The sequence below is a fragment of the Lissotriton vulgaris genome, chromosome 8 (genome assembly GCF_964263255.1).
Source record: "Lissotriton vulgaris chromosome 8, aLisVul1.2, whole genome shotgun sequence".
Lineage (NCBI taxonomy): Eukaryota > Metazoa > Chordata > Amphibia > Caudata > Salamandridae > Lissotriton > Lissotriton vulgaris.
In genome coordinates, this window is record NC_141696.1 from 598,078,809 (window position 1) to 598,094,636 (window position 15,828).

The 15,828-nt window shown below is 49.1% G+C and overlaps 1 protein-coding gene across 1 annotated transcript in view; it reads left to right on the forward strand.

Annotated features, from left to right (window-relative positions):
* DCBLD2 (discoidin, CUB and LCCL domain containing 2) overlaps positions 1 to 15,828 on the forward strand; it is a 540,831-nt gene that overhangs the window by 432,415 nt on the left and 92,588 nt on the right. The window lies entirely within an intron of this gene.

The window sequence follows — 15,828 nt, forward strand, 5'->3', positions numbered from 1 at the left end:
ACCCTCACCAAGCCCCCTTCCGCTGAACCTAATGTCTTCATCTCTGAGCACCCTACTGTTTTACTTGCTCCCAGGGTTAAGGATCCAAGGATGACTGCTTCCAAATGAGTCTGAAAAGAGACTGAAAATGACGGACTAACATAAGACAATAGAGCTCAAACTGGAATGCAATGATAAATATCTGCATTATAACCTCTAAGGAAGTTAACTTCCATATGAGACAGTGATGGCAATTGTGGATTTTCTCTAGGAGGAGTGATCATCAAATCTCACCAATCCCATCAATATATATTTCCACTAGTAAGGGCCATTGTACAAGAGAATCTGATGAAAGGTATTGAGCCTTCATTTTTTTCTTCATTTCAACAAGTTTTTTATTGAAGTGTGGAATGACAGAAGACAACTCTCAAGGCAGGCATCCAGCGCCAATATCCGTGGATGGAGCGCTCGTCCACCCGGAGCGAACTCGTCAGACAGCCATCTTCCTCAGACGCAGCCCTGCCCCCACATTGAGCCTCTAGTTTTGATTGTACAATATACGTGAGCATTCAGGATCATCACATTAGGGGGCTTCGTGAGAGGGGAGATGGGAAGCAGGCAAGGTCAAAGTTGAAAGGCTTAGTAACTGTAAGGCTTTGCAGAATTGCTGGCTCCTAATGTCGCACCTCCCCACTCACCTAAATATAAAGCGTTAGAACATTTTACATTCTAGCTTGATTTTGTGACTTTAACTTCTCATTGTTGGCATTTGTCAACGAAATAAACAGCCACAAAATCAATCGGATTCAAAATATGCTAATTTTAGCAAATACATTTTGTAGCGAACGTTGGGGAATCGCTAACTTTGTATGGCCATAATTATATCTGAATGGATTCTGCACCTTCACTACTCCTGCTACATGGCTTGTGTGTTTCTTTGCTTCAAAACCACAGTTTTGATTTTGGTTGTTCCAAATGCGTGACTTTGCTGAATTGCTGTGCTTCTAGTGGTTCACAATCGAACTGAAGCCAAATGCAATCATTTGCTACCTTTTAATCAGCAGCTGTTTGTGGTTAGGCCATATTTCACTGCTGATTCTTTCTGACTTAATCATCATTTTCTCTTTCTATCTGTGTTCACCTGCTCACAGTATTTGTGATAAAGAAAAAGCAACATACTTTTCATATGGATGCTGCTTGCAGAAGCAAGAAAATCGTTTTCGGTCGTGAAGTTGAAACCTTAGCAGTGCACTGTAAATTATATAGTCTATATAAAGTCACAGAATGTTAGCACTATCTATGAAAGCATTTTTAAACATCTTTCCTGTAAGATTTAGTTTGTCCAGTCCTCCTTTCAATATAGGAAAGTATAGAATTATGAGAACACTAGAGCGGTGCATTTCCAAATGAATATGACGTCAATAATAAAGCTCAATCAGTTTATTTGTTGCAAAAATATAAAACTCTTTATTTTCAACAATCCATAAGGTATGCATAATGCATCAGCCAACACATTTCGTTCAAAAGGTTGAACTTCGTCAGGGCGAGTGTGATAGATGGTGAATACAGCAAGTATAGTGCTTTTAATGGGTGGGTCCACGGGCCTGGTCTGGTCCGGACCCCGGTCTGGATATATGTCAAATGTTGTAGATCTCTGGACTGCTTGACGCTATGTGGGCCTCCTTGATAAGGGCTTTAGTAGTGTAACTGCAGCCAGAGCGTACGGCGTCTCAGCTCACGGAGCAGGCTGCTCTGATCACCGTCTATCACACTCGAAGAACGCAACGAAGAATCTGATTGAGCTTCATTATCAACGTCATATTCATTTGGAAGTGCACCGCTCCAGTGTTCTCATAATTCTGTATATCTGCTTGGCAGTTGGCATCCCCCAACGGCGGGTGCATGAGCAGAGTGTGCACAGCGACTCTCATTTTAATACTAACACATTACTTGGAGATCACACAGAGAAAGTGCGGCAACTGGGTCTGCCGTTGGCTCTCTATTTGCATAAGGAAGTATAGAATTCGGATTTTAAAACACGCGTAAAGTGGTATAACAGCGAGCATTTCAATGGAGTTTTATCAGAAGCTTTTTCTGATTGAAAAGATGGTTTTTAGACAAGGGAAAAGTAACCACATCAAGGTATTTCAGTTCTCATCGCAATGACTGTCCTTCTGTCTGGAATGGTTTGAATGCTAAGTGCAGTCTAGACCAGGGCTAGCTGATATGATTTGTTCCACAGTGCCTGGTCGAAATGCATACATTCTTGTAGCAAATTTATTTTTTTTTTCAAAAGAAAGGAACTACCCCTAAAACCCCCCCCCCCCAACTTCCCCCCCGTTTGCTCTCGAGTGTAAACGTGGAATCCTAACCAATCCCCCTGTGCTAACAATTCTGCGTGCGCCCCCCGTGTGTGTCGAACCATCCCTCCGCCCGTGCCGCCCCACTCCCCACGTCCCTCCCTGTCCGCCTTCCCTGAGATGCATGCATCCGTCCCGCTTTGCCCATTCTCACATTCCAAACATCACTCCTCCCCTCGGGGTGGGGCTCCCGGACCCAAACCACAGTCCACCCCCTCATCCTGAAGTTCACCGTTCTCAGAGGTGTCAGAGCAGCCTTCCTCCCCTTTGCTCAGGTGTTCTTTATAAAGGTCCCAGAAGTTTTTCGGCCTGCTTCTGGGCGGCAGTAAGTCACTGTACAATTCTGTTTGGGTGCAGCAGTACTGTAAGTCCCTAAGCCATCTCGCTTTGGTAGGGAGTGGCCCGCGCATCCAGCAGGCAGCGATCACTCTCCTGGCCAGCAGCAACGCAATGTCCACAAGCCTGCGCAGCGAGGGGGCCAGCGGTTTGGAGAAACCAAGGAGTGCAAGTGCCGGAGATCTCTGCAGCGGCTCCCCCAGAATCTGGTCTAGCTCCGCAAATACTTCCTCCCAGAAGGACCTCACCCCAGGACAGAGCCAAGCCAAATGAAAGAAATCTGCGACCTGAACGCGGCAGCGTTCACACTCCGCGGAGGCGCGAAGACCGTAGCGGTGTAACCGCTCGGGGGTGTAATACACCCGTTGTAAGTACTTAAAGTGCACCAGCCGGTGCCTGCCATTTAGAGAAATCCTTCGAGTGCTGGTGCAGCAGTATCGCCACATGGCGTCATCCACAGGGGCTTGGAGATCCTCTTCCCACGCCGCCCTAGCTTTAGAAGATGGCAGCGTCTGATGCGACACCCCCAACCTGTTAACTCGCGAGACCAGTTTAGCAGGCGCTTTATTCTTAATAATACACGTCAGTTCAGGGATTTCCTCAGGCTCCTCCAGAGTAGGCCCCAGTATCTCCCGGAAAGCAGAGCGGAGCCTGTGGAACTGGAATCTGTGCAACAAGGAGGGGCCCGTTGTAGTGGGGGGAAGTTGTTCCCAGGTTTTTAGGGTGCCTTCCAAGAACAGGTCCTCTATTTTTACTATGCCTAGGGCTCGCAGGGCTTCTATCACGCCTTTCTCATTGAGCGGGTCTAGCCAGAGGGCCCAGGCCACAGGCATCAGTGGAGAATACAGCAGTTCACAGCCACGTGCTCTTGCCAGAGCGCGCCAGGCGTGGTTGGTCGCCTTGAGTGAGTCCATCCGCCCGACGGACCGGTCCGTAGGAAGGCAGATCGTCGCAGGCAGGGGGAGCGGATCGGCAAACAGCCTCTCTAGTATGAGGTGTGGCGTGCGTGCGTCACCGTGGATCCAGGAGTGCAGGTGTGTCGCCTGCGCCACCCGATAGTAGCGTTCCAGATCCGGGGCCCCCAATCCCCCCATCTCACACGGGAGAGTCAGGGTCGCCCAGTTGACTCGGGGTTGCTTTCCTCCCCAGGCCAGCCTAATCAAGACCTGCGTGAGTCGCCTGAAGAACCCCCTCGACAGGACCACCGGGATGTTAATGAAGAGGAAGAGGAACCGGGGGAGCACTATCATCTTCATGATGGCGATCCTGCCGAGTAACGAAAGTGGGAGCCTGATCCAGGCCTCCACGTCGTCGGACAGTTTGGTAAATGCGATTCCGTAGTTGTCCCGGATCAGGATCTCCGGGTCAGTGTGCAGGCGGATGCCTAAGTATCTGACCGAATCGTCTGTCCACTGTAGAGGGTACTCCATGTCGAAGGGCCGTGTCACAGGTGTCAGGGGGAAGGCTATAGACTTGTCCCAATTCACTTGGAGTCCAGAAAGTGACCCGAAGCGGACTACTTCCCTGAGAATCGGTGTTAGATTGGTCTCTGGATCTCGGACGTAAAGCAACGTGTCGTCTGCGTACGTTGAGATACCAATTTTATAAGTGGGGAAGCTGATACCTTCCAGACTGTGGTACTCTCGGATGGCACAGGCCAGGGGCTCCGCCACCATCGCATAGAGCAGAGGCGACAGGGGGCATCCCTGTCGAGTCCCTCTGCTGATGTGTATCGGCTCTGAGACCCTATCTCCCAGCCGCAGTCGGGCCGAGGGGCGATGGTACAGTGCTCCTATCCTCTGCATGAACGGTTCTCCCAGGCCCAGTTTTCGTAGTACTCTAATCATGAACGGCCATTCGACAGAGTCGAACGCCTTTTCCATGTCCAGGAAAATCGCCAGCGCGCGGTTTTCCTGTTTAACATGTTGTATCGTGCCCAGCACCGTACGGATGTTATAGGTTAAATTCCTGCTAGGGACAAATCCAGATTGCTCCGGCGCTACCAGTTCAGGGACTAGTAAGGCCAGCCTGTTGGCCAGTACTTTGGCATATAATTTTGCATCTACGTTTAGTAAGCTGAGCGGCCTGTACGAGCCACAGCGATCTGGGGGTTTCCCCGGCTTGGGGATCGTAATCAGCAGGGCTTCCCGCATGGAGAGGGGCATTTCACCATTCTCACAAACAGTGTCAAAGAGAGTGACCAACTGCGGGAGCAGAAGATCTCCGAATGCTTTGTAAAAGCCCACTGTAAGACCGTCGGAGCCCGGAGCACTGCCCGACCTCATGCTCCCCAGGGCCTCTAAAATTTCATCTTCGTGGAATGGGGCCATCAGAAATTCCCTATCCGAATTTTTGAGGAAAGACATGGAGATGTGGTCTAGGTAGTCGTCTATTTCGGCTTCCGCACCCCCTGCCTTGGAACGATAGAGTTCCGCATAGTAGCGTCTAAAGGTCTCCAGTATTTGTTCTTCCTCCGTGACTCTATCCCCCTCCGGAGTCTGCAGTTCGTCTATCACCAAGGGTCTCCGGGAGCCCTTGACCATACGAGCCAATAACGCCCCTGGTCTCTCTCCCTCACCATATGCCCGAGCCGTGGCGTACTTGCCCATGAAGAGAACTTCTCTGTCCGCCAGCGCGTTATATTCCAACAGCAGTTGCGACAGCGCCGGACCATCATCGCCACTGGGAGCCGCCAGCCCGCGGTTCTCTAAGTCCGCCAAGTTCATTTCTAAATTGGAAAGGTCTCGCCTAATGGTGCGTAGCACGCTGGAGTGTTTGGACATGGCCATTCCTCTGATATACACTTTAAAGGCCTCCCAGACCGTAAAGAAATCGTCAACCGATTTGAGATTGGTAGCGAAGTAGAGTACAATATCCTCCGCCAATTCCCCTCGGAAGGCGTCGTCCAGTAGCGCGAAGGGGGGGAACCGCCAGGTATAGGGCGGAATCCCCTTCCTGGCAGTGGAAAGGGAGAGCAGCACAGGGGAATGGTCAGAGAGGGTGCGCGGAAGAACCTCACATGAGCTAATTGCACTTAGGACCGGAGGGGAGGCGAGCCAGTAGTCTATCCTCGTGTGTATGTTGTGGTAGGCTGAGTAGTGTGTGAATCCTCCCTGCATGGGGTGTTTATCCCTCCAGACGTCTATTAGGTTCAATTTGGTCATCTCCGCTTTCATATAGACAGCAGATGCGACCGGCCTCCGGGTCGGGCCCGTGGAGCGGTCCCTGGCGGGGTCAAACACGAAGTTAAAGTCCCCTCCCCACAACATTTGCGGCTGAGCGTGTGGCCTGCATGCGGCAGACAGGGTCGTGTAAAACTCCGGGCTATCATAATTGGGGCCATAGACATTCACCAACAACAGATCCAGTCCTCTTCCCACACACCTAGCAAGGGCATACCTACCCTCCAAATCTACATGCACCGGCGTCAACTTCAATCTCGAGGAGGGATTGGCCCAAATAAGCACCCCACGGGCGTGGGTAGTGAAACCCGCTGCCACGATGTTGCCCACCAACCCCCTGGTTTGCAACATTTTACTGTTAGTAGGCAAGTGGGTCTCCTGCAATAGGGCTACGTCTACGTGATGTCTGTGGAGATAGCTAAGGACTTTTCGCAGCTTACGATAGTTATTCAATCCCCGCACATTCCAGGTCAGGAGCTTTAGTGTGTTGTGGGCTTGTGTGTGAGCAGACATTACAGCAGTAGACATTGCATCATGTTACAGACCTTTGTGAAATCAGGGGTAGGGAGAGCACAGCAATGCATTGGGTCGTCACCATACGCGGCTAGCCAGCCGCTCCGTACATTGAAATTTCCACAGTTCCAAACACTCGTAGCAAACTTCGGGCACTTCAACAGTTCAACATGAAAAAATACAACAAACCTAGCGTTTGTTCCTACCCCTAGTACCCACTCCCACCCACAGCTGACCACCCCCAACCCGGCCAGACAGGTCCCCACAACATTCCCCATCAACCAAAAAAGAAGAAAGAACCAGAGTCAATTAGACAGTTCGAAACCCAACTCCCTAGGGAGAGTCTCAGCCAAAAGCACTGGGGCAAAGCGTGCCGGAACTGTACAAAACCACCAACGGTCACAAAATATACCCTCAGTCCGGTGCCTCAGTCCAGCCCCAAGATCAGTTCAGTGCCCAAAACGATTTGCATTCCTCAATTAACAAGCGGGGGGGTGGATCCCCTGCCCCCCCATCCCCAGCGCCTCCCAATCCCGACCTTCAGTGTAAGTTCCATTTCACCGCAGCACCCCGCGTCGTTGTCCCCAGATTCCCTGTAAGTAGGACGCCCTCCAGCGCTATCGCTACCTCCCCCCCACAACGCACAATCCCCCACTTTACCGAACTTACTGCCCCCACCGGGGGAGGTGTATCACAGTTTCGGTGGGGAGTCAAGTCCTGGCCTCCAGGAGGAGGGCAACCCCTTCCAGCGAAGTCTCCTCAGTCCTGCTCATCCATGTGCGAAGCCGAGCCCGCCTCCTCACTCTGGTGCTGTCTTTGCTCCTTGCGCTCCTGGGCCCACACCTTCAGTGACTTTTGTAGTTCTTTGGGATCTGTAAAGAAGTACGATTTCCCACCCGTATTAATTCTTAGTTTAGCAGGGTAAAGCATCGCGTAATCGAGCCCCAGCTCGCGTAGCTGCTTTTTGTGCGGAGCGAACTGCCGGCGTTCCTCTTGTACCTTGGCAGTGAAGTCCGGGTATAAGGAAATGTCCATGCCCTCCATCTGAAGTTTACCCTTCTCCCTAGCTAAGCGCAAAGCAATGTCTCTGTCCCTGTAATTCAGGAGCTTCGCAATGATGGGACGGGGAGGCGCGCCAGGCTGTGGCTGGGGTCCCAGCGTGCGATGTGCACGCTCCACAATGAACATCGGGGAGAAGGCTTCCTCTCCAAGCAGTACCTTCAGCAAGTTTTCTACATAGAGCTCCATCTTGCCAGTCCGAGTTGATTCTGCCACCCCCGTTATACGAATGTTCGATCTGCGGGAGCGCGCTTCCAAGTCCTCAGTTTTGTCACGGATTACCTGCAGCAGCCTGCCAAATTGCTTCCTGTCCTTATCCCATTCGGACTGCGCTTCCTCGGTCTCCGTGAGGCGGCGTTCCGCCATGTCCAGGCGTTCTGCATGCTTGTCTACCCGCTCCGCCATTCGGTCCATGCGGTATGACAAAGCGTCAATCTTGGAGCCCACTGCCTCAATGCTGTTTTGGATGCCCTTCTCCATAGAAGCCAACAGTTCTCTAAGCTCTGAGGGAGCCAGGGTCACCGTCGCTGGTCCTTTAGGGGAGGTCTCCGGGGCTAGCACCTCGGAACCCTTTGGCCTGCGGCGGTCAAAGGAGAGCTTCGCCTGGGTACTATCGTTTTTCCCCATGTTTCCTCCTTAGCGCTGTGGGGCGCGCTTCCGAAGGTGTACCCCTCGTCTCAGGATAGACGGGGACGCAGAAGTGTGTCGCCTGCCGTACACTGCCACCAGTGGCCCTGCGTGGGCAGGAGGAGCAGTCCTGCCAAGATGGCGTCTCCAGGGGAAATGTCGCCGCTATTAATGGTGCTGGTCAAACCCTCTCACTTCGCTGAGCAGTCGTAGCCCCCCGTCCAGCTGCCGCCTGTGCCTGCTGTCTCCTGCGCCGGCGCTCTGTAGGTCCTGAGCGCTATGGGGTCCGTCCCTGCCCTTGGCCGCCTCAAAGTTTCTGCGCACCGCGCCGGTTGCCGATGTACTCACGGTGCCCTCTGCCACGGGTCTCCTGAGTGGGGGCGCTGTGGGGGCGTCGATTTGGCCGCTGCGGGGCTTCAGGGGAGAGTAGTGGGTCGTCCCGGTGGCAAAGTGTCCTCTCGAGCGTTCACGCGCGGAGCCCCCGACTCCTCTAACGTTCTGGGGCCGCACGTCAGGTGACGTCGCCCGGATCGCACCACAGGGCAGACCGCGGCTTCAGGCCTGGTCCGCCAGCTCTCCGCGTCGCGGACCTCCGCCACAATATCTCAGAGTGGAGCGCCCGCTCAAGTCCGCCAGGCTTCGTGGACAGGGTCGGTGACACCGGGGGGGGTGGAGGGGCCTCGCACACTGCAAATCGGGCACTATTCAGGATACTTTAGCTGGATATTTCGGGGCTTTGGTGAGGAGCCGAAAGCTCACGCGTCCGACATCGACGCTGGCTAGCTCCGCCCCCTTGTAGCAAATTTATAGTGTTCCATAACATGGCTCACAGAAAGGCCAAGGTGCATTAACTCATTGTTTTTGCAAAATGAGCTAGTCCATAGGGACATGTATTGTTTATTTTGGTTAGTGACGCATCTGGGACAGATCACGGAATAAGCTATAAGGGCCATTCATATAGTGCCTTCAAATCCACTCTTACTTTGAATAGAAAGCCAATGGAGGCCTCAAATACCAGGATTGTTTTTTAGGTCGAGCCTGCGTAGACTGCGCATGCGCAGTCTCGCTGGCGAGATTTAATGATATTGGGGAGCTTTCACTAGCGGGCGTAACCGTTTATGCTAAACGGTGGCCAGCCATTGGGAAAGAGGTTAGTGTGACGTACACTTTTCTCTTTCACAGACTGCCCACTTATGGGCTTGTCTGACTTCCTCCTGTCGTGAAAGGTTTCTTATCTTTATGGGGCCATGGCCCCATAAAGAGAAGAAAGCTTTCACCACGGACGAAAGTGAACGCGGACCATGCTTGTCTTTAAACAACCTCACTGTCTTCTAGTCTGACCTAGGTGAAAGAAATCTCCCCTCCTTGAGAAGTTGACTATGCAGATTCCTGCCCAGATCACACATGTGATATCTGGACAGGGCGCTTCAAAGACTTCCCTGGAAGAGCACTCAGGGGCTTTGGACAACGCTGGTCTGTGAAGTGTCTGTACATTGCACCCAGATGTTGAGCGGCTGCCTACTGGCTGTGCATTGCGCAGGCTCTGAGGACCTATACGCATTGCTTTATTCACTGATAGTTGATGTACTTGTGTGCGCAGGACAGGGGTTGTGTTCTCTGTTTTTCCACAAAGAAAGATTTCCGGACATCCGAGAGGCGGAGTGCGGGGTATGCTAGCTGTTCCTCAAAGCCGAGAGTTGAGAGGAGGATGCGCTGCCTGTCACCTCTGCCGTTACACCGGACTTTCAGGGGGCTTGTGGTACCCATGGTTATGCCCAGGCACTAATAGAATGCGGCCTTGCATATTATTATTATTATCTATACATTACAGCGGGGCCTGAGAGCTCACATCGCTAGCATGTTACTCATCACTTGTAGCTGAGGGGCCTAGGTTGCTGTGCACGTTTTTCCATGAAGAATGCGCCACAAAACTTTGGGTGAGGGTCATGCGGGGAGTGGGAGACCCCGGGAAGGAATTATCGCCGCTGGAAAGAATGCTGATGGAATGCCCTTGTGAGGTTTCCTCACTCCCACCTCCTGTGGGGTGAGGCAGTGCTGGTCGAGACGTGTCAGGGGTGCAGGTAAGCGTCTTCCCGCAGGGAGGTGTTTCCACTGTGCGCGCCTTACTCCTTCTGCCCCTGGCACACAGTGGAACAGAAGTGAATCCAACGAATCAAGGCCTGGGAGGAGCTGGAAAACTTTGGGAGTGGACGGACCCAGCAAGGCCTGGGAGGAGCTGGAAAACTTTGGGCGTGGACGGACCCTGCAGGAGTCGGCCTCTTCTCTGGGCTCCAGCAGTCAGACATCTTCCCTCAACTCCAGGACGAGTCTGACAGCTCCCAGAAGCCTGCCTCAGCTCTCACAGTATCCACCATCAACCTGGCAGAAGCCGCCATCCCAGACTCCTGGCGAAGCATCAACCCTGAGCCGAGGCACAGCTTTGAATCCCCCGACCTGGTGGCTCCAGGTCTCAGTCCGGAGGAGCCTCGGTCCCAGGAGCCCGACCCAACCCCCAGCAATCAGCAGCCCGAGGGGGCCCAGGTGAACGCCCTGACCGTGCTGACCCTGCTGGAGAAGCTGGCCAGCATGCTGTACTCAGTGCAGCAGAAGCAGCTGCGCATGGCCCAGTGGCAGAGTGGCAGACGGGCATGGAGAACTCGGTGTACCCGCGCACTACTTTTACTTTTGCCTTGGCTTGTTTTGTAACTTTCTTGTTCTGAACTCTGCTGCTCTCTGTTATCTGTCCCTGTTTACTTTGCTCCTGCTCCCCTCCCGTTGTCCCTATTCACTTAGTTTCCGCCCCCTCCTGCCAAAGCTCGTGTTGCCTTTCTAATCCCCCTCCTTTTGTCCGTGTTGTCTTTCTTCACGCCTCACCTCCTGTTGTCCGTTTACTTTGCTCCTGCCTCCTCCCGTTGTCAGTGTTCACTTTGTTCCCACCCCTCCCATTGTCCATGATCACCTCGTTCCTGCTCCCTCCCGCGGCACTTTGTGTTTCCCACCGTAGTTTGACTTTTAAACACGTTTGTATGGAATTCAGTTAAATTTGTCTTGCTTGATTTTAGAAGTTGTTTACTATTACCATTAATATCAGCTACATACATCTCCCGCCGACTAAATGCAGAGCCTACAATCTATATAGCTTTTAGAAACGCGATTATATAATTTACAAAACAAATTACCCAGTAATGACGCAGACATTATTACGCCGTAGTTGTTCATTTAGATTGCTAGAAATCCATCCAGACCATCCAAATGCAGCACCCCAAGACCTTCCTTTAATAGGAAAGTCATGTACACATCTCGGCGGCCTTACTTTGGTTTTTAACACGTGCACGTAATCAATAACGCAGACTCCCTGTGCAAACACAAACATTCCTCTCTTGACCTGTTGATACTGATTCAACAACTCGTTAATGAGGTCACTTTATACATTCCCTGAAGACCGAAGCTGCAATAAAAGAAAAATAACACATTGGTGCCCAAAATGTTTAGAGGATGATGCTGTCCACTGCCACTATTGGTGCCAGCTAATGCAGGTGCCAGCAATTGTTTTTTGGGCTAACGCTACTCCAGACTTTTTTGTCTTCTCTCTTCATCTCGCACCCTCATCTGTCATCGTCTCTCTTCCCCCTTCAGCCCACTGTTTCAGCTTATATTTTCCCCCTGCCTCTCTTCTTCTCGTTCCTCGTTTCTCTCTCCTCTATTCCATCTGGGTCCCTTCCTCGCTCCTCGCCTCTTCCTTCTTATCACGCTGCCCTCTTTACTCTGTTGGGTCCTATCCTGTTTCTCGCTGTTTGTCCTAAGCTTTGAGCTCCTCCCAGGCCTCTGCTTCCCTTCCCCTATCTTTCTATCTCCCCGTTCTGGCAGTCCCTCTTTATTTTCCCAAACTCGCCCTACTTTCAATCTACAATGTCTTTTCTATCCTCTCTCTAACTTCCCTCAGAGACGATTAGCGTTGGCAAAGCAGACAAATGGCCAGTACCCTCACCTGCCAATGCCCTGGTGAAGTGATAGCACGCTTGAAATTTCCTTCCTTGATAACAATCCTAAACACACAGGTTTTGTTGTAATTTGCCAGAAAAGGGATGCTTAATAGAAATACAGAGCCGGATTTACGAAGTGTTGGCACCAGGGTAATTTAAGAAGTTGCAAGCAATCGGTCTCGCGTTTGTGGGAGTTTAAGCTATTAGAACTATAATTGACAATGCCTTTTATTTATGTTTTAAAAACCAAAACATAAATATTAGGCATTGTCATTTATAATGCCAATACCTCAAACTCTCGTAAATGCAAGACCTATTGCATTGCAAATGCCTGCTTTTATTTTAGTCCCTTGCATGCATACCCAGTATGAGGGCTATACCACACACACACATTCTAAGCTTCTGTATCTAGGTAAATTAGTATATTCAGAGGCAGGCCTATGGAAGTGGGACCATATTTTTTACTTGGTGATATTTCGAACACAAGAGGACAGAGGTCTTCTGCTGTTCAAAGAAGACTTAAGAGCTAAAGAGGATACCCCAGATGTATACCATTGTAACTCAGGTGGGTGGAAACTTTGAAGAGGCTGGTCAGGAGAATTAACCACATAAGGGAGATTTGATAACTATGACTTCTTGCCACCATTTACAGGGAGCAAGTTTGCTTTAATACATTATTCAGTGTTTCTTAGGCAGTAGGGAAGGGGACTTATTGATATAGTTGTTGCATGGTTCATTACAGTTGATCTTACCTTGCTCATTTTAATAAGTAGCGGACTATAATGTGTCCTTTTAAGTTTAGTGGTATGTATCATTCCTTTGAGCTTCTATCCTTTGAAACTCCCAATCTTTGCAGTGGAAAAATCTTAAGTTGAAAGAAACACCTCATCAGGACACATTTATTATACATTAGTGAAAGATAAATGTTTTCCTTGTGAAAAGGCAGGGTGGATAGTAGCATAACTAAACTGTAAGTTTGGTTATCAGAAAATTATTCATGTTTGAAAAATGGCTACGTGCATATGGGCAGTACCTTTTCAATTGATATGGGGGAATTGGTGAATGCCTTAGCATGATGCACAAGACTGAAATGTAGGCATCATTGAAGGGTATTCTCTTAAGCTGCCAGACCTATGTAACGGGAGAGGTACCCGTTTTAAAGTGATATTCTCCTGAGGATCACTGCAAGAGGACGAACTCCTAGCAGGAATCCATCACTTGAATACCTGTTTTACCCCCTGATGTGACCTTCACAGGAGGATTTGAAATGTTCCCTTGATACCAGAATGACATTTGTTTGGGCAAACAATGGAAGCGGAGTAGGGAGCAGGGCTTCCTTTTACAAAGCATGCCACTCTTTGCCCTGCAATCATCTGGATTGGAGGAGGCAGCGAAGGGCCCACACCATAACCATTTGAGGACCACATTTCATTTACATGTGTTCGGGCATTCTGTCCCATGCAGTAACCCCACCCAACACTAGTCTGGATTGTGGGACTGTTGGATGGCTTATTGTTTGCCCTTGGCTACAGATAACAGCATTTTACAGCATATAACCATGACAAAATTGTGGCTTTTTTTAATAGTTTGCTATTTGGGGCATTCTGGGTAAGACAATGTGGTGGTATCCACACAAGCCATATCATCCTAGATTTCCTTAACTTTGTAGTATTCCAAAATCTATGGGGTTAATAGGTCTCCCTCGGTGTGCATATGTGTATTTAACGCAATGTGAAAGTCCAGTCTTCCTTCTTAGAGCATGGCAAACCACTTTCACCTTAACTGGACTGTAAAATTGTCTAGGAGGTTGCCTATTGCACCATTAGAGTTCCCCTTAGTCTTTGTTGCTAGATTCTACAGATGAAATCAACAACGACTGCAGGTATTTACAGATTTTCATATTGCTAGAGGTTGCTAGCTTCTCTTACTGGCCTAATTCCACTAGCATTGTGAAGAGGCCTTAGCAAACAAATTCTTAATTCACCTTATAAAGGGCAGAGTAAAAGAATCTGAATATGAATTTTTAGGGCCCCATTCACCCATAAAATGGTATGTTCTTCTCATGATCTATGGTCCACCGCCCCACCACAGCCAAGTGGCATCTGTCCAAACTAAATTCCACATAACACTGCCATGTCTTAGCTGGAATACCTTTACCTAGGTAGTCTTCCACACAGCCACTGCTTTACCCCCAGTTAGGTGGTTGCCATCTGACTTTGCTCTGCCTAGAAAAGAAACCTTTCCGTGTTGTGGAACATGTCCAATTTTTTTAGTATTGTCGTATATACGCCACTGTGGGATTTTACACTAGCCGTCGAGATTCTTAAGGCTGAACATGGCCAGCCTCATCATGGTTTCTCATCACTCTTCTCAAGCTTCCTTAAATGAAGGAGCTTTATTGCAGGGTAAACCCAAAACGTAATTGAAGAAGAACCAGGAGTTTAATGTTGGCCTAATGGTCAATGAATGAAAAGTGTTGTATGTGATATACGTTATCAGAAAAAAGCAGGAGTGTACAGTATAAATTAAGAAATGGTCACCCCTATTACATTCTGTTTAAAAATTGTTGATCTGTGGTATCAAGTATAGTATGAAAAAAGCACTGGCAAAGTCACTAGATTTGACATGATACAGTGTGCGTTTGGTTTTGTGCACTGGGGAGTGAGCCCAGACAATACTATAACCCAATAAGAGTATACTGTTTCTAGAAGACGGCTTATGATTTTTAGGCAATCTGCAAGGGCTGAGCAATACTTATTAATTGGATGCTACAGAAATTAAATTACCTTTTGTGTAGCATCCCTTTTCGATACTTTTGTCAACACTTGCTTCCTAGTGCTACCAGACCACCCGCGGGCTGTAAAATAGTCCTTATGCATTTCAGCAGGTGTGTAAGGCCGCACCTAAACATGCAGGTGAAAAGCAGTGACACCAAAATACTCCTGTGAACTGATCCAAGATGTGTATGACAATGTTGCAAGCCAGTAGCTGAATGTTCCATGACGAAATAAGGCAATGGCCGAAGAATGCTCACCTAAACCAGCCCCTAAAGTAAGTATAGCTTACAAAATGATGCCTGTTCGAAATATATCAAGCCTAGCAAGTTGTTATTCCAAATCACTTATTATGCACGTGTTTCAGTATGAGGAACTTCATTATTCTAAACTTTGAGTGTCCCTATGAATTAACTAACTACTACTTCGAAAACAGTGTAGAGTAAACATAAATGTACAACTAGTGAAACAAAACATTTTGTATCACATTAACTAATTATTTCCGTCCTTGTTGCATTACACTTGAATGTACCAAGTTTTGTTTCCTGGTTTAGGCAAAATGTCTATTGGATTGGCCATTCTGGGCAAATTTATCAGCATGTTAAAGCCTGAATATAGTAACCAACGTGTGAGCATTAACCAATTCACCTTTGCAGCTCAGTTGGTGCTAGATGGTATTCTATGTGCAGCATTTTAGTAATCTTTCATCTGAGCTCTTAATGTTTATTTTTTGTTTAAATGTCAAAGTACACAGCAGAAAACGAATTGTACCTCAAGTGCAGCAAAATGATACCTTTCTGGGGAAATGCTTTAGCCACAGAATCTTATAATTCTAAAGGCCTTAACCATAAAGTTATCTCAGAAAAGATTAAGGTGGATGCATTCGCAAAAGGTCTGTATGTAGTAACAATCATAGCATGTACTAGTAACAATTGTTATTAGAATACGCAAAGCAAGTGCCCAGGATGTTTTACTGGAGTAGGAAAAATATGGAGCTGATCACGTGCAAAACCGG